Source organism: Sorex fumeus, unplaced genomic scaffold, assembly GCF_029834395.1.
Source record: "Sorex fumeus unplaced genomic scaffold, SorFum_2.1 ptg000122l, whole genome shotgun sequence".
In the NCBI taxonomy this organism is placed as follows: domain Eukaryota; kingdom Metazoa; phylum Chordata; class Mammalia; order Eulipotyphla; family Soricidae; genus Sorex; species Sorex fumeus.
In genome coordinates, this window is record NW_026606179.1 from 31720496 (window position 1) to 31736473 (window position 15978).

At 56.0% G+C, this 15978-nt stretch overlaps 1 protein-coding gene across 2 annotated transcripts in view; it reads right to left on the reverse strand.

Moving 5' to 3' along the window:
• The window catches only part of ZNF423 (zinc finger protein 423), a 337698-nt gene that overhangs the window by 49573 nt on the left and 272147 nt on the right, over positions 1-15978 (reverse strand). The gene's annotated exons all lie outside the window — the stretch shown is intronic.

Sequence of the window (15978 nt, forward strand, 5' to 3'; positions counted from 1 at the left end):
GGATGCCAGCCGGCCTTCGAAAAGTCATGGGATGTTCTGAGCCTCAGTTTCCTCACTGCCAATCCTGGACACACATCACAGACATCCCTATCTACTTCGCGCTCTTTCCAGAAACCACGAACAAAACCAACCAGCTTCCGGGCACTCCTGGCAACCTCGACGAAAAGTGTGAAGCCTCAGGGTAAATCCACAGGGCCTCCGAAGGGTCAGGAGGAGCAGGACATGTGAGAGGGAAGCCGCCTTCCTGATCCCCAGGGCTGCCCACAAAGGGGTACTTCACCTTGGCCCTTCATGCCCGCTGCTGGGGGGCAGTAGCCCCAACAGTGAGGTCGCCATGATGAGGGGCATGGGACCCACAGGGTGCTGGACCGTGCGTGACAGTGGCCCCGTTGGTACGGCAGAACGCAGGTCGGACTCGACCAGGTGGCTCCACGGAGACAAAGGGGCCGGGTGGCACCACCTTCCCCAGGCCAGAGGTCGGGCGTCTAGAGCTGTGGGTTCCACAAGCCAACTCTAACCGGGAGTCGTGAACTCAGGGCCAGAAGAGGACGGAGACGCGGCTGCCGGAACCTTCGCGGCAATGACAAAGGCTCTCGGAGAACGTGCCCTGATGTCAAGGCCCAGGACTGGGGGCACGGCGGGGGAAGGGGGGGAGGGAGGGAGGCGTGGGGGCATGCGTGCCGGCTCTGGCAGAGTGTGTGGGCCCCACCCCCACCCCGCCCGTGGGCCGAGGGTGGCGCGTGCCTCCCGGCCGCTCAGCTCTCCGAAGAGCTCGCCAGGTAAATGCCACGTGCCGCCCTGGGGCTCCCGCAAAGCTCGCGGCTGCCGGTAATGGCTTCAGGAGAGGATGCGGCCGCACGCCTGGCATCTGAACCGCCGTCAGAGGCCAGGTGTTGCATCTCTAATTAGGATGGGGATTTTTTCCCCCCACGCAGAATTTACATAATTGGGAAGCAGGTTACGGGAGGACCCTCCCCGGCAATTGTGCCTGTTTCCCTGTGCCCTCCTGCCACCACCCCGGCACACTTCAAATTTAAGGGAGAAATGAATCGATTTGAATTTTTTGAAATTAATTATCGGCATCGCCATGGAAAACGTATCCCCTGCCTTCCTTCGGGGGGGGGTTGAGAGACGGCAGGGGGTCGAGGGCTGTGGAGGCGAGCCCTGAGAGGGGAGAGACTGAGCACCCCGCAACCCCCCTCATCTCCTCCAGCGAATGCGTCTCAGAGTGCCCCAGGTTCAGTGCGAGCAGGTTCCGGGACTCTTTTTTTTTTTTAGCACCCAAATTAATGCTTTAAAATGTCACTTGGTACAGTCAAATTTATCAACATTATTATATACCATAGAAACTGCCATCCCAGACAAATGCACGACATTAAAATTTGGTCTAGAGCTCCCCAGAGGAAACGTTTGCTGCAATTTGTATAACAGTTTATATATTTATGCTATTTAATGGTACAAAGCAATAATTATGACTTCATTCACTGATAAGCAACGGCATTACATAAATCTGATGCGGATTTAGAACATGCCAGCCCTGACACCAGTGTACTAGTTGTAAATTATGTTGCCGTTAAAAAAAAAAAAAATCCAAGCAAATATGAAGGAGCAGCAGGAAACTAATAATGCATCTCCAGCTGTTCCAGTTAACCTGCAAATGTGGCCATCTGCACCTCGGGAGAGAGAGAAGGGGCGAGAGACGGGTGAGGCGGAGCAGAGCCAAGGGGGGAGGCTCAGCATCTTGGGGGAGCACAAAGCCTCCCGCGGGCCGGGAACCCACCACCTTGCCCCTCAAGCCCCACAAGCTGGGCCCCATCAGGAACGGTTCCCACAGAGCCCCCCCCCCCCCCAACCCTGGCCCCATGCTCCTGCCCTGGTGTTACCTTGCCTGTCCCTAGTATTGTAGGACGCTTGGCTCTGACCCCTGGGTTCCTGTTTATGGCCGTGCCAGCCTGACCTTGCAGCTTTCTAACTTTTTTTTCTTTTCCTTTTAAATATTTTTTTGGTGGGGTGGCCACATCCAGCAGTGCTCAGGGGGTTACTCCTGGCTCTGCACTCAGGGAACAGCTCCTGGTAGGTTTGGGGCGGGCGGCGGGGGGGGGGGGGGGGGGGAAAGACCACAGGGGATGCTGGGAATCGAACCTGGGTCGGCTGCATCCAAGGTAAGTGTCCCACCCACTGTTCTATCACTCCAGCCCCTCCTTTGAAATGTTTTAACACTTTCTCACAGAGCTAACTTGCATGCAGGGAAGGTTTGGAAGACAGACGGGACGGGGAAGGCGTCACTGTCTTCGACGCATGCCCCTTTCACGTGGTTCCAAATGGAGCCAGGCACAGAGGTTCCAGGCAGCAACCAAGAGGGAACCGGTGGGGGGGGGGGGGGGGACAGAGGGGCTGCAGTCCACGCACCAGTGCGCAAGTGATTGCCACGCAGGCTGGGTCGGTGCGCAGGAGGCCGTGTCCAGGCCCAGGGCACACCCAGCCTCCCTGCAGGAAACTCTTCCTTAGGCGGGTGGGCTATGCCCCTGTCATCCTGCCTCGCCAGGGGTTGCTGGGGGCTCAGCTGGAGAATTGAGGCAACGCAGACCTGCTTCCCTCCAGGGACTGGCTGCCGAGGGCTCACGACAGTGACAGCCAGCCTGGTGCGCACACACGCGCGCGCACGCACACACACACACACACACACATTCACACACACGCACGCACACAGTGGGTGTCTGTGCCACGCACTTGACAGGACTCCCTCCCGTGATCTTTCCGGCGTCCCTTCCTGTGGAGCGCTGGGTTATTCCCACTTCACTGGGAAACAAACTGAGGCAGGCAGAGATGCCGTCTATGGAGTGAGATTAGCGTATGTGGGAGGCCAGCTTATCTGTCTCCCCGCCTCACCTGCAGCCAGCCCAGGACCTAGTGCTCACAGACACACGTGCATTAAGTAAGACCACCCAGGTACTGGGAGCCGATGACGGTGAGCAGTGTCCCCCAAAACACTCCTCTCCCTTCTTCCCTTCCTCCCACCGTGCTCCCTGCAGTGCACCCTGCTCCCGGCCCCCACCCCCTGCTCCCCTTTTTCACTGTGCTGACTCGAAGGGTCTCAGTTGGCTTCATACATGGGCTGCCACCCAGACTTGGAAACCCAGGCTGAACTCGGGCTTTCGTTTGTTTGGGGGTCACACCCGGTGGTGCTCTGGGCTTACCCCTGGCTCTGTGCTCAGGGATCATTCTTGGTGAGGCGCTGGGGATGAAGCTTGGTTGGCCTCGTACAAGGCAAGTGCCTTACCCACTGGACTATCGCTCCAGTCCCTGAACTCAGGTTTCAGAATAAAGCTGAGACTCTTTGGCCACGTCAGACGATCTGAGGCCTGAACCCCAGCCCAGACTTTCAGCCCTCTTGCCACCAAATACTGCAGACACTCTAAGCCCTTCCCAGGACCAACTTCCCAAGCCACCAGGGGTTCAGGGTTCTCAACCACAGAGGGCCACAGAGGAGGGCAGTGTATATGGCCCAGGGGCAGTGGGGAGGGGAACGGTCAGGGGCCCAGAGGGGATTTCCAATGCAGTTAATTCATCAGCAGTTGGGGGGCAGTGCCCAAGTCTGCGGAGGTCCACCCCAGACTGCCCTGGGCCGTACTGACACATGGAGATGGGGGTTGGCTGCTCCCTGCCCCCCTGAAGTGTAGGGGATGAGGATAGCAAGGCAAGATCAGCTTGGGCTCGCTGGACAGTTCCAGTGGGCTGGAGACAACAGGAACTTCTGTCCCCTTTCCCAGCAGACCCCTCCACAGCCCTGAATCCTGCTGACCCCTGGGCAAAGGAATCAGAAAGCATGTCCAGTTGCCGGGGGGACTCTCTCTCTGATTTGCCGGTCCCCCAGGCAAAACGCCACCCAGCGCCCCTCCAGCCTGTGACCTTGGGCAGGCTTCGAGCCGGGTTCCTCTCAGTGGCTCCCACACAACCCCAGTCCCCACACACCGCTTCTTCACGAGACCCACACCATGTACGGATCCAGGACACAGCCTTTTTTGTTTGTCTGTTTGAACGGTCTACGCAGCATCAATTCCAAGAACTAGAAAAACAATCCCTCAGTGGGAACCTATCCTGCAGCTTGCCTGGAAGGCCCCCGAGGCCGAGAGCTCTGTCCTTCTGAGCGGCTGGGGACAAAGAAGAGAGGCCTGCAGGGCGGGGTCCCAGGGTGGGCGCACAAGGACCCACCCAGGGCACAGGCCGCTGGAAAGGCTGGCCATCTCTGCAGGGAGGCCGAGAGTCCTCCAGGGAGCACTAGTGGGGGGGGGGGGGGGGCGCCGAGCGCTGGCAGGCAGACTCAGGGAGGAAGTGCACGTCCAGGAAGGCTTAGCCAGGGGTTGGCCACGGAGGCAGCCACAGTGGCCACTGCTGAAGTTCGCCATGGAGGAACTTGCTATGCAATTAGGTGCCAACATTTAAGTAAATAGGAAGTTTTTGATTAAAATCTTAGACCGTAGGTGGTGGTGGTGGTGATGGTGCGGGGCTTCTCTTGCAAATGCAAAGTACCAGAACCCTCCAAGGTGTGTGTCCCCAGATGCCTCCTGCTGTATCTCACGTGCTCCTATTTGCACCCTTGCTCAGATGTGGCACCCGGGGACTCACGGGTAAACTGAGAGCAGAGGAGTCTGGGGTTTGGAGATGTCTGTCTGCCACTATCTGGCTGGGTGACCTTGGCCAAGTTCCTGGGCTTCCTGACAGCTGGGTAAAGAAACAGGTAGAATCCAGCCGCTCATGTACTGTCGGGACCCCTAGCACACCTTAGCCCCCACCATCAACCCCCCAACTCAGCCCCCTTTCAATGGGCGGTTCCCAGGGAGCGGGTGGGGGCAGGGCCGGGCACCGCCCGCCGCCCGTGGCTGTGCTGACACTGCCCCTGGGCTCTCGCTGTGAAGATGGTGTCAGAGACAGAGATATTAAGAATGACAATGCATTATTACTGCAGCGGGGAAATCTCCTGAGTCCTAGGGATAGGATTTCTAAATCCTCGGCCCAAAAAAATCAATAGTAATGCCTGAGAATTTATAAAAGAAGCACGTCAATCTGCATTTGCAAAGACACAATTTCGGTTTCTGGCTAAACCAAAGGGACAAATGGCACGGTGTCATTCTAACAGGGCAGCAATCGAGGCACCCAGCCCTGGCTTGGGGCTGGTGGGCAGAAGGCGGCCGTCACACGCACCTTCAGGGGCCACGCCAAGAGTCCACAGGCATACAGAAAAGAGTAGCTCCCTCACCCCGACCCCTCCAGGAGGAAGCCACTTCTCTGACAGGCCCCAGACCCACTATCTTGGGATGACTGTGGGCCAGGGCCTGTGTCTGGCAGACACGACGAGCTGCAGAACAGGCATCACTGCTGTGACTGCTCCAAGCCTCATTTTAAAAAAATCATGCATGGCTTAGGGTGTTTGTCTTGCAGGCGGCTAACCCAGGTTCGATTCCCTGCATCCCATATGTTCCCCTGAGCACCGCCAGGAGTCATTTCTGAGTGCAGAGCCAGGAGTAAACCCTGTGCATTGCCAGGTGTGACACAAAAAGAAAAAAATAAAAATAAAAATAAAAAACCATGCATGTGGCCAGAGCAATTGTCCAGTGGGTGGGGCATTCGCCTGACACACCGCTGATGGGTTCAATCCCCGGCACCAAAGACAGTCCCCTGAGCACCGCCAAGAGTGATTCTGGAGCACAGCGTCGGGAGTGAACCCTGAATACAGCCAGCTGCGACCCCAAAACAAACAAACAAAAATGGATAAATAGATCATATCCGAGCATCTGTCAAACAGGACCGAGGCACTAGGACACAGGACCCCAAACTTAGCTGGCCAAAAGCCAGAAAAATGATAATCACTCAGTGTGTCTCCCTCACCCACGACCCCAGAAATCTACCTTCCTGAAGGGAGCAAAATGATGTCACCCCAGCTGCATCTGGTGCTCCTATCGTCCCCTTGGATCATTCTAGCACGCCCCTCCACACACACACTGCCATGCCCCCATAAGGGGCATTGTCTGCTTTGGTACAAACTGATCCAGATACAAGCTTCCTCTCTGGAGGAAGGCACGGACACCACTCATCCTGGGGCAGGCCCCATGAGGGTCAGAGGCTGGATCTTCAGGACTGAACCTTACCAACAGCAGATTCAACATGGGTGCACGAGCCCTCCGACCCCCACCCCCCGCATCCGCTGGCTCTGCATCTAGGCCAGACAGCTGACACACGGGCAGAGTCTGGGGTGATTCCGCTCCCCGGTGGAGTGCACAGCTCAAATGCATTTGCCAGGGCAGCGGGCTCTGTCCGAGAGCAGGTTCTTGGGGAGCACCACCTCAGTGGCTTCTCCAGTTCTGAAAGGCTTTCCATGAAACACCATCCCTGCTAGTTCCAGGGTGTGGCAAGCGGTTCCGTAAAGTGCCCTGGAGTAGTGCTCACTCGGGGAGGCGAGAGTGGGAACCCTGGCAGACAGGAAAGCTATCGAAGATGCCGCAGCCTGCAGCTAACACAGACCTATAGAGGACACCCTCAGGCACACCCCCAACCCCACCACAACTTCCTACGCCCCTCAAACAATGACTTCCTTCCTCTTCTGACACCCACAGTCAGAACAACTCACACCAGGCCACACCCTCGAACTGGGCCACCAGAAGCTGGAGAGGGGACACCTCAGCTACTGCCCACGCCTGCCCTAAATGGACGAGGTTCTTCCACCAGCCGGGACCCTGGGGTGACGGAGCTGCCAGGAAGCCCCATGCACTCCCACATCAGCTGGGCTCATGGCAAGAACAGCCACGAGCCTTTGTTTTGGGGCCATACCCAGAGATGCTGTGGCCTTACCCCAGGTTCATGCTCGGGGATCACTCCTGGCAGTGCTCAGGAGACTGTATGGGACGTGGAGGGTGGAACCCAGGTCAGCTATGTGCATGCGCCCACTGCTGGACCATCTGTCCAGCCCCTGCCACCCCTCCCTGCCTTCATGACCAACCTGAACGGCCACACTTGCTCGGCCTCTCCTAGCTGGTCACAGGGACAAAGTCATACACACTTCAGAAGACGTCCCCAAACAGGCCGGCGAAACCCTCTCCTTCCCCCCGCCCCACACACTGCCTCCCACCTGGTCCTGTCTGGACAGTTCCAGCCTCTGGTGACACCTTGACCAGGGACAGAGGCTGGAACTGTAACCTCTGGTTAAGCTCTGAACTGTAACCACTGGATTCTAAGGGGCTCTCACAGTGACAGGAGAGCAGCAAGGGGCTGGGGGCAGACTTCCACCAAGTACGAGCACAGACAACACCCCACCCGCAGCCCACATGAAGATTCTGATGTGTCTTGTCTGAAGACCGGAAGCTGCTCCAGAGAAGCTTCATGAGCACTTTCGGTGCTCAGCACATCGCTGGAGAAGAGGCAGAACAGCCCTGCCTGGTCACCCGAACAGCACCTTCAGGTCCCAGCCTCCCGGCTGAGACAGAAGCTGGACACAGGCGCCGAGAAGCAGTCTTGCCTGTGCTGGCCTGTAGCTGATTTCATAATGGACAAACAGTTGAAAAGGGGTTTGTGAGAAACCGCACCGAGGACGCGGCGACACTCAACACAGGACGGGAGCTAGAGAGACATGCAGCAGCCTGGGAGCAGGCGGTGAGGCCCAGCAAGACCCCAGCCCAAAGCACTGAGCCAGGGGGGAGCCTCTGGGCACCGCCAACTGCAGCCCCAAACCAAACCAAAACAAGCCCAAGCCAAGAAAATCCCAAACAATAGAGTAGAGGCAGATCTGTGTGATGGGAACACTTCTCCAAACCAACAATAAAAAGAAAACACAGTGGCCATTCCTTGAGAGTCCAAATGGGCCGATCCCAGGCCCCTTCTGCGCTTAATCCAGGCTAGCTCTGACGGCCCCTGATCCCAGGCAGACCCTCTCCAATGTGTCTTGGGCATGAAGGACACACTCTGGGGGGACCATGTGTGAGACACCGGAAACAAAGCCAAGAGCCGCTGAGCTCCAACTATGCCAGGCACTGAGCTGGGCACGCTGAAAGCAACGTATCAGGGGACCATGGCAGAGACCTTTCATTATCCTGTGCCTGGCTCTGATTTTTGTAGAAGGCTTAGTTAGCACCGGGGGTAAGTAGCTTGGCCAAGGCCAAAAACCTCGGGAGTGGTAGACGGTGGAATCTGAAATCAGGATACTTGAGCACAAGCGCACTGCTTTGGGTTCTTATGCTCTGAGGTCACACGGATGGAAGTGGGTTGGCAAGTGGAAAGACGGGGGATGAATAGATGGAGGTTTAGCAGATACAGGCTTAGATGGATGGTAGGTGGATGGGTTGATGGTAAGTGGATTAATGGACGGTGGATGGATGGGAGGTGGATGAACAGATACGTGTAAGAAAGAATGCACAGTTGACAGATGGTGGAGGGTGGATGGAGGGTAAGTCACTGTCACTGTCCTCCCGTTGTTCGTCGATTTGTTCGAGCGGGCCCAGTAACGTCTCTATTGGAGACTTTGTTGTTACTGTGTCTGGCATATCGAATACATCACGGGGAGCTTGCCAGGCTCTGCCGTGCGGGCGAGATACTCTCGGTAGCTTGCCGGGCTCTCCGAGAGGGGCGGAGGAATCGAACTCGGGTTGGCCATGTTGGCTGCGTGCAAGGCAAACGCCCTACCGCTGTGCTATCACTCCAGCCCGGAGGGTAAGTATGAGAGTAAATATATACTAGTTGGAGGCTGGATGGAGGCTAGATGGATGGTAAGGATGCGAGTGGATGCACGGTAGATAGACAGAGGGTAGATAGAGAGTGGACAGATGGATAAGTGTGAGAGTAAATATACAATAGATGGGGGATGAATGGGGCTGGCTGGATGGTTAAGTGTGAGAATGAACGCAGTTAGACGGTTAGACGGTGCAAGGGTAGCTTCAAGGATCGAATGGTGAGTAGAGAGATGCAGGAAGGATGGAGGATGGGCCAGCGTCACACAGACAACAGCCCTGCCTCAGTTCCATCTGTTTCCTCTCCTTCCCCCAACGAAGCACCAGTCCAAGGGGCTGCTCCCGTCACGGCTCCAAATGCACCAGGCAGGCTGCCCTCTCATCGCCCACCCACCCAGGGCCGCGTTCTCAGGCCAGCACTTGACAGCATCTCGCCCTTCCCTGTGGGTTCACGGTGCTCGGAGCAAAGTGCAGCCCGGACCAGAAGCGGGACGGTCAGAGCAGCAGGTCTGGCATCCCTCACTCGCGCCGAGACTGCCCGTCCCGTCCTCGCAGCTCTTTCCACCAAGACAGAACAGGGTCCACTCTGCTCTCAAGCACCCCCTTTCCTGGGAGCCAGCTGCCCCATCTCGGCACCTTCGTGCCCTGCCTCTCCTTCTGGCAGCATCGGCACGAGCTGCTAACTGCCCTCTCCCAAACAGTTATAACGGGAGAGAGAGGAGGAGCTTTCCCCGTCAACACCGAAGCCCCCCTCACCCTGCGCCTTGAGCCCGGATCTCAGTGCCCTGCACACAGAGGGGCTCAACAAACACATGTGCAGTGACTCCCCAAAGACCCCCCCCGACGAATCCGCGGCCTCCCAGCGCTCCTGGCCGTAAGTAAACAAGAGTCGGCCACCGGCTCGCGCCAGCCACCTGCAGTTGCTCCTCTTCCCACAAGGGAGCACAGTGTCTGGAAGCGCCACACAAATTCTTTTGTAAATGCCTGGGTGTACTTACCGAACAGAGTATAACTCAAAAATTATAATTAAAATGTCTTAGCTCCTGTATTTATAGTAACATTTAAACTACTGTGCTTTCTTGAAGTCAGTCATTTACTTGAGAACAGCACACTTTATGGTGAACAGATCTTGGAAACAGGACCGCGGGGATCTAGCCCAGGCACATGTAACTCAATATATGTCAACAGCTGTAAAAATATTGGTGGGAGAAGGCAGGGAAAGAGCCAGGAGCCCAGATCAAGTGCCGGGCCTCTCGCCTCTGACTGTTCTCGGCTGTTCCCTCCTCTTCCGAATAATTGGGCCATTTTGGTGCCGGCTGTCACACAAGGCGGGCCCTCTTTGAGGCTGGATGATCAAAAAGGTTATAAATGAAAATGATTTCGATGTTGGAGGCCTGGAGAGTGACCAGGGCGTGCACGGCGGCAGAAGGGCCTGTTCTAATCTTACCCACTGCACACTGCCTTCCCAGAGCCTCCCTAGGGCGCGAGCAGCTCCCCAGGGCGAGGCCATGGTAAATTCTGCCTAATCCCTTCTGCATACAAATGAGCGCCTGGCAGGGGGAGCGGGCCAGACACACAAGCCCAGCACCAGCTCCTCCTCCTCCTCCTCCGGGGTGGGTCGGTCGGCTATGCTCACCAACAAACAACAACCCGGGGAAGGTGGAGAGAGGCGTGGCTGGGCACAGAGACTGGACCCTGAGCTGGGGTGCAGAGAGCCCTGGACAGTGCCCTGAACCGCTGACCATGTCACCGTAGACAGACCGGAGGCGTGCAGGTCCTTGGGTGGCCTGAGAGAGGTTGGACCAGAGTGGAGGGAGGGAATGTTCTGATTTCAGGGCCTGGCGAGTCGCAGCGCCAGGGGGCAACTGTGTGGGTCCTCAACCCTTCCAAAGGCACAGCCATGGGTGCACCCAGAATCCCCTGGAGGGCCCATGGCGGCCAGCAGGGAGGCATCCCGGAAAGCCCATGAGCCTGGGCCTCCCAAAGCAGAAGCCATGGTTCCTTAGTTGCTGAGCATCAAAGGGGGAAATGCCAGATGGGAGGAGGGAAGCGTCTGCTCCGAGGACAGGACATGGGCCAGGTGCGTCAGCTGCACTGTGCCAGCTCTCTGAAGCCGGTTCTGCCCCTGGGTCAAAGGGAAGTAAGGACCGTTCCAAAACCGGTTCTGGGTCTGGCGTGGGACAAGGGGGCAGAGGGTATCCACACTCAGAGCAGGCTCATGGCGGGCCCCAGAGGACCCCAGCAATGGTGGGCACACGACATCTGATCTCACCACCTCTGCCCAAGACAGGCCATGTCCAGGGGCACGTGTCAGCCCCTCCAAGTGCTGGCACAAGTCCCAGGGTGCTGGCCCGGGCAGGGGTGGGGGAAGGGCAAAGGGCAAGTTCCGTGGTTCAAAGCCTTTGCTCTCGCTCGGAGAAGACTTGGGTCACCCCAACATGGGTGAGCAAGTTTGAGGAAAGGGCCCAGAAGTAAGCCATTGGGACCCTCCTTTACTCCACAGTCGTTCCTCAACAGACCCAGTGTATGCGTTGAGACACAGCAAAATCTCACCTGCCTGGTTTTACCCAGGAAGTCACATGCGCGCACACATGTAAATGCACGCACACACACACACACACACACACACACACACACACACACACACACTCCACAGCCACATCTTCCATGCGAATCAGCAGGAATTGCGCATTTTGAGGACCCAATTAGACTCAGTGTGTATTTGACAACCTTTCAACCTCCAGAAGACATTTATTTTTACAACGCTCTCCAGCTGAGAAATTACTACGTTCCTGCCCTTCCCCAAATCATCTTGGCATCGGGAAGCACCAAGGTGTAGCGGGGAGGGCGAGAGGGGCACTCAGGGGCTTCACGGCCACGAATGCTGGGAAAGGGGGCCCGAGTTCAGGGCCGTCCAAGGTGGGGTCACTGCATTCTGGACTCACGAGGCTCCGGGGAACCCACACCTAGCAGCCCGAGCACCCCTGGGTGGGCGCCCGGCCCATCACCCGGCTCCTCTGAATCCTGGATGGGGAAGGAGCAAGGGGACATCTGTCTTGCTGGTCAGGACGCCTGACGCCCAGCGAGGCCTTCCGGCCTGCCCCACAAAAGCAGCAAAGTCTGAGCTCCGGCTGTAGGGTGACCCCCTATTCTGTCCCTCCCATCTCTCTCTCACACACAAACTGGCCACACTATGCTTTGCCATCACACTTAGACACAAACACCCAGAGACAGACATAATTGACACCACACACACACACACACACACACACAGTGCCACACTATGCCCTGCCATCACACTTACACACAGACACCCACAAAGACACATCACCCACACACAGTGGTCACACTATGGCCCGCTATCACACTCACATACTGACAGAGACAGGCAGACACAATCAACACACACCACACACACACACACACACGGCCACACTATGCCCCACCATCAAACTCACACACAGACACCCACAGAGACAGACACAATCAACAAACACACACAACACACACAACACACACACAATGGTCCCACTATGCCCTGCTATCACATTCACACACAGATACACACAGAGACAGACACAATCAACACACACACACACACACACACACACACACACACAAGGCAGCCACCTTCTGACTGCTGAATGAATGAAGCGGGGCTGAGGAGAGAGTCTGACTGGGTAATGCAGGACTGGCACGAACATCATCGGGACCCAGCAGCACAGTGCCCTCTGGGGTGACCAGGGGCCCCAGAGCTTCCTGCCTGCCCTGTGTGCCTGAAGAAATGGCCCCTATCCCCCACGGAGGACCAGGTCATGATCTGTGTCCAGACAAAGAAGCTGACGCAAGGCTTTCCCGTGGAGCACGTCAAAGCCTTTGTCCAGCCCCACCACTGCCCTAAGCGTCCTGGCTCCCGAGGCTTGTCAGAAAACTGCAGGGCAAGGGTGCCCCGATGCCTGAATTTCCCAGGAATCCCATTCAGGGTCCCTCCTTCACAGGCAGCACGCCCACCTCCCCACAGCAAACCCACAGCCACAACTGGCGCGCTCCTCGATTTGGCCTCCTGGTGACATTGCCAGGGAAAGCACCACTGGCTCATGGCTGCCAGGCCACCACACAGAACACAGCCCTGGGTCGCCCTGCCTACACCGCGAACTCTGCCACAAGCAAAACAGCAACAGCATCAAAGCCGGTGGCACTGTTTGTGACAGTGATGACAACTGTCACCTGGAGTCACCAAGCCGATGCCATGCCCCCGCTCCCCCCCCACCCCCAACCCTCCGCAGTCCCCACCGAGGCAGGAGCTCTGGGCATCTTTGGAAAACTCGGCCAATCGTTTCCACGAATCTCTACTGCCTTGGACAGATTTCACCCAGGCCCCCGGGGGCTGGCCCAGTGGACAATTTTTCTTTCAAAAAGGCAGAAGTTGCTGTGAGCCAAGTTCTTGCAGCCGAATTCCTGGACACAGTTTCCAACTATTCCAATCAGCCGGCTCTGCGGTGGGGCTGGGATTTCAAGCTTGCCACAGTATGAAGTCCAGTTTGGGCTATATTCCCTTCCCTCGCGCAGCGTGATGACGGTTTCCCCGCAAAATCAAAAGGCTTACTGTCAAGTCTCCCATTGGCCTGAGCGTGTGTGTGGGGATGGGAAGGAATACGAATGTGGGGCCGGCTCTGCCACGGGGCCCGCAGGCCTCGTCCAAGCTGTCCAGGGACCTTATGAAAGTGGAGTGGAACTCTTTTCATGTATATTCCAACTGCCGAAGCGCCCCAGACGCGCCCCAGCGTGGGCACGCGGTAGGAGCGAGAACGGCGGCTGCATGAGAACCAGGGCCCGTGCGTGGGGGCCGACGACCGGCCGTGCGACCAGGCTGGGGCAGAAGTCTTGCCTGGCCTCCCTCTGTACCGGCCTTTCTCCGTCTCCTCTTCCCCTCCGCATTTGGAACGCAAAAACCACCACGACGGCAAGGAAGGTGGGTGAATGGCTCCTCACCGCCCAACATGGACGTGTGCATTTGGGGAAAACACGCAGAAAACACTCAGGGCGCAAACCCAATGCCGTCTATATCTTCTTTTATCTTTACCCAATCCCCCGGCCACCACACACACCCACACCCTGGCTGTGCTCAGGGATCTCACATACACGCACGCACACACACACACACACACACACACACACCCTGGCTGTGCTCAGGGATCACGTACACACACATACACACACACACACTCCTGGCTGTGCTCAGGGATCACACACACACACACACACCTGGCTGTGCTCGGGGATCTCACACACACACACACCTCCCTCCCGGCTGTGCTCAGAGATCACACATACACACCTGGCTGTGCTCAGGGATCATCACACACACTCACACACAGCTGGCTGTGCTTTGGGATCACACACACACACCCATGGCTATGCTCAGGTGCTCAGGGATCACACACACACACACACACCCCTGGCTGTGCTCAGGGATCACACACACATCCCTGGCTGTGCTCAGGGATCACATACACATCTCCGGCTGTGCTCAGGGATCACACATACAACAAACGAGCAAACACACACACACATATATACACCTTGCTGTGCTCAGGGATCACACACACACACACACACACACACACACACACACACACACCTGGCTATGTGCCCAGAGATCTTTCTCTCATACACACACACACACACACACACACACAGAACACACACACACACACCTGCTATATGCTCAGAGATCTCTCTCTCTCTCACACACACACACACACGCCCTGGCTGTGCTCAGGGATCACACACACACACACACACACACACACACACACACACCCCTGGCTCTGCTCAGGGGACCAGCTGAAGGATGAACCCAGAACCCAGGTCAGCCAGTGGAAAGCCCGTGTCTCACCCCTTTACTGTCTCTCTAGCGGTCTCTGTCTTTCTTCCTAAGCTGTACACAGGGGCAGAACCTTGTAGGAGGGAGACAGTGGCAAGTGGGAGCCAGCGTGTCCTTGGCCCTGGGAGGTGACTGTGTCTCTTTCCAGCCTTGCGCTCAGGGAAGTCACACTGGGAGCCAGAGATCAGCCAGGGAACGAACAGCTACACCACAGGAACCAGCAAATGCCACTAATCACAGTTCCTTTCTTCTCTTTCTTTTCCTGTAGGCAGTTCAGTATTTATCCGCAGTATTTATACATCACTCTGAGTGTATATGCATATTTCACACATACGCTACGTGTACACACATTCGTTCTACATACACGTACATGCATCTCCTCTATGTACGTGTATATGTATAGATACGTAAGGAGATAGCACAGGCATACATTTGCACGTTCCCCCATAATTCTTAACTTCTCTATTTTAATAAAACTTTTCATATAACCCAATGATTTACCAACTTGTTCATAATACAGTTGTTTTAGGCATTATATGTTCCAGCAACAATCCCACCACCAGTGTGACCTTCCCTCCACCAATGTCCCCGTTTTCCTACCCAGCACCCCGACTTGCCCTCTTATGTAGGCACAATCAGATTTACTCTGCATTGTTTATAACCTCTCTATTTCTCTGAAGGCCATACTAGGACCTGAAATTCGAGCGGATCTTTATGCTTCTATAGTTTAAAAAACAAAAAAGAACCAGAAAACAAGCTGTTCTCCCTGGATACAATAGCCATAGCTAAATTGATTCCTTTTTTGCCGGGCATTAACTTTCTCCTATTACTGCAAATTTGCTGCACTTGTATTTTCTCCCAGCTCAAGAATTAAACACACTTCTAATTTCTCACTTCAGGTGCATTAACTGCAGTATAGGGCACAAATGAATAATTTTATTGATAGTAAATTTTATAATCCATGCAGCATTTGCTGGAAACGAATGTGTTCTGGACGCACTCATTATTTCTCCTAATTTGAAGACCACAGGATTGCAACCGCCTGCTCGCTGAGTCGCTGGTAATTGCGGGCCATTTTCTACTGGTTTGAGCTGACAATTCAGGTACAGGCCCTGCTTTATGTGACTCTCTGGCAATAACCGGTTTATCAGATTATCACTTTGATTATTTGAAGAGACCTGACAACACTGGTAAGTGGCTTCTGTCTCCTGTGGACAGAGCTCACCGCCAATTAATGGTGTTCTGAGAAGCCAGCGAGGTGAGACCTCGTGAAAGGTGGCGGCCTGGTATGGTCTCACCAGGTCACCATAGGAGACCTGGACGCTGGGAGGAGGCCCCGGATCAGGAGGGACAGGAGCAGAGGCTTGTCCTTGCTTC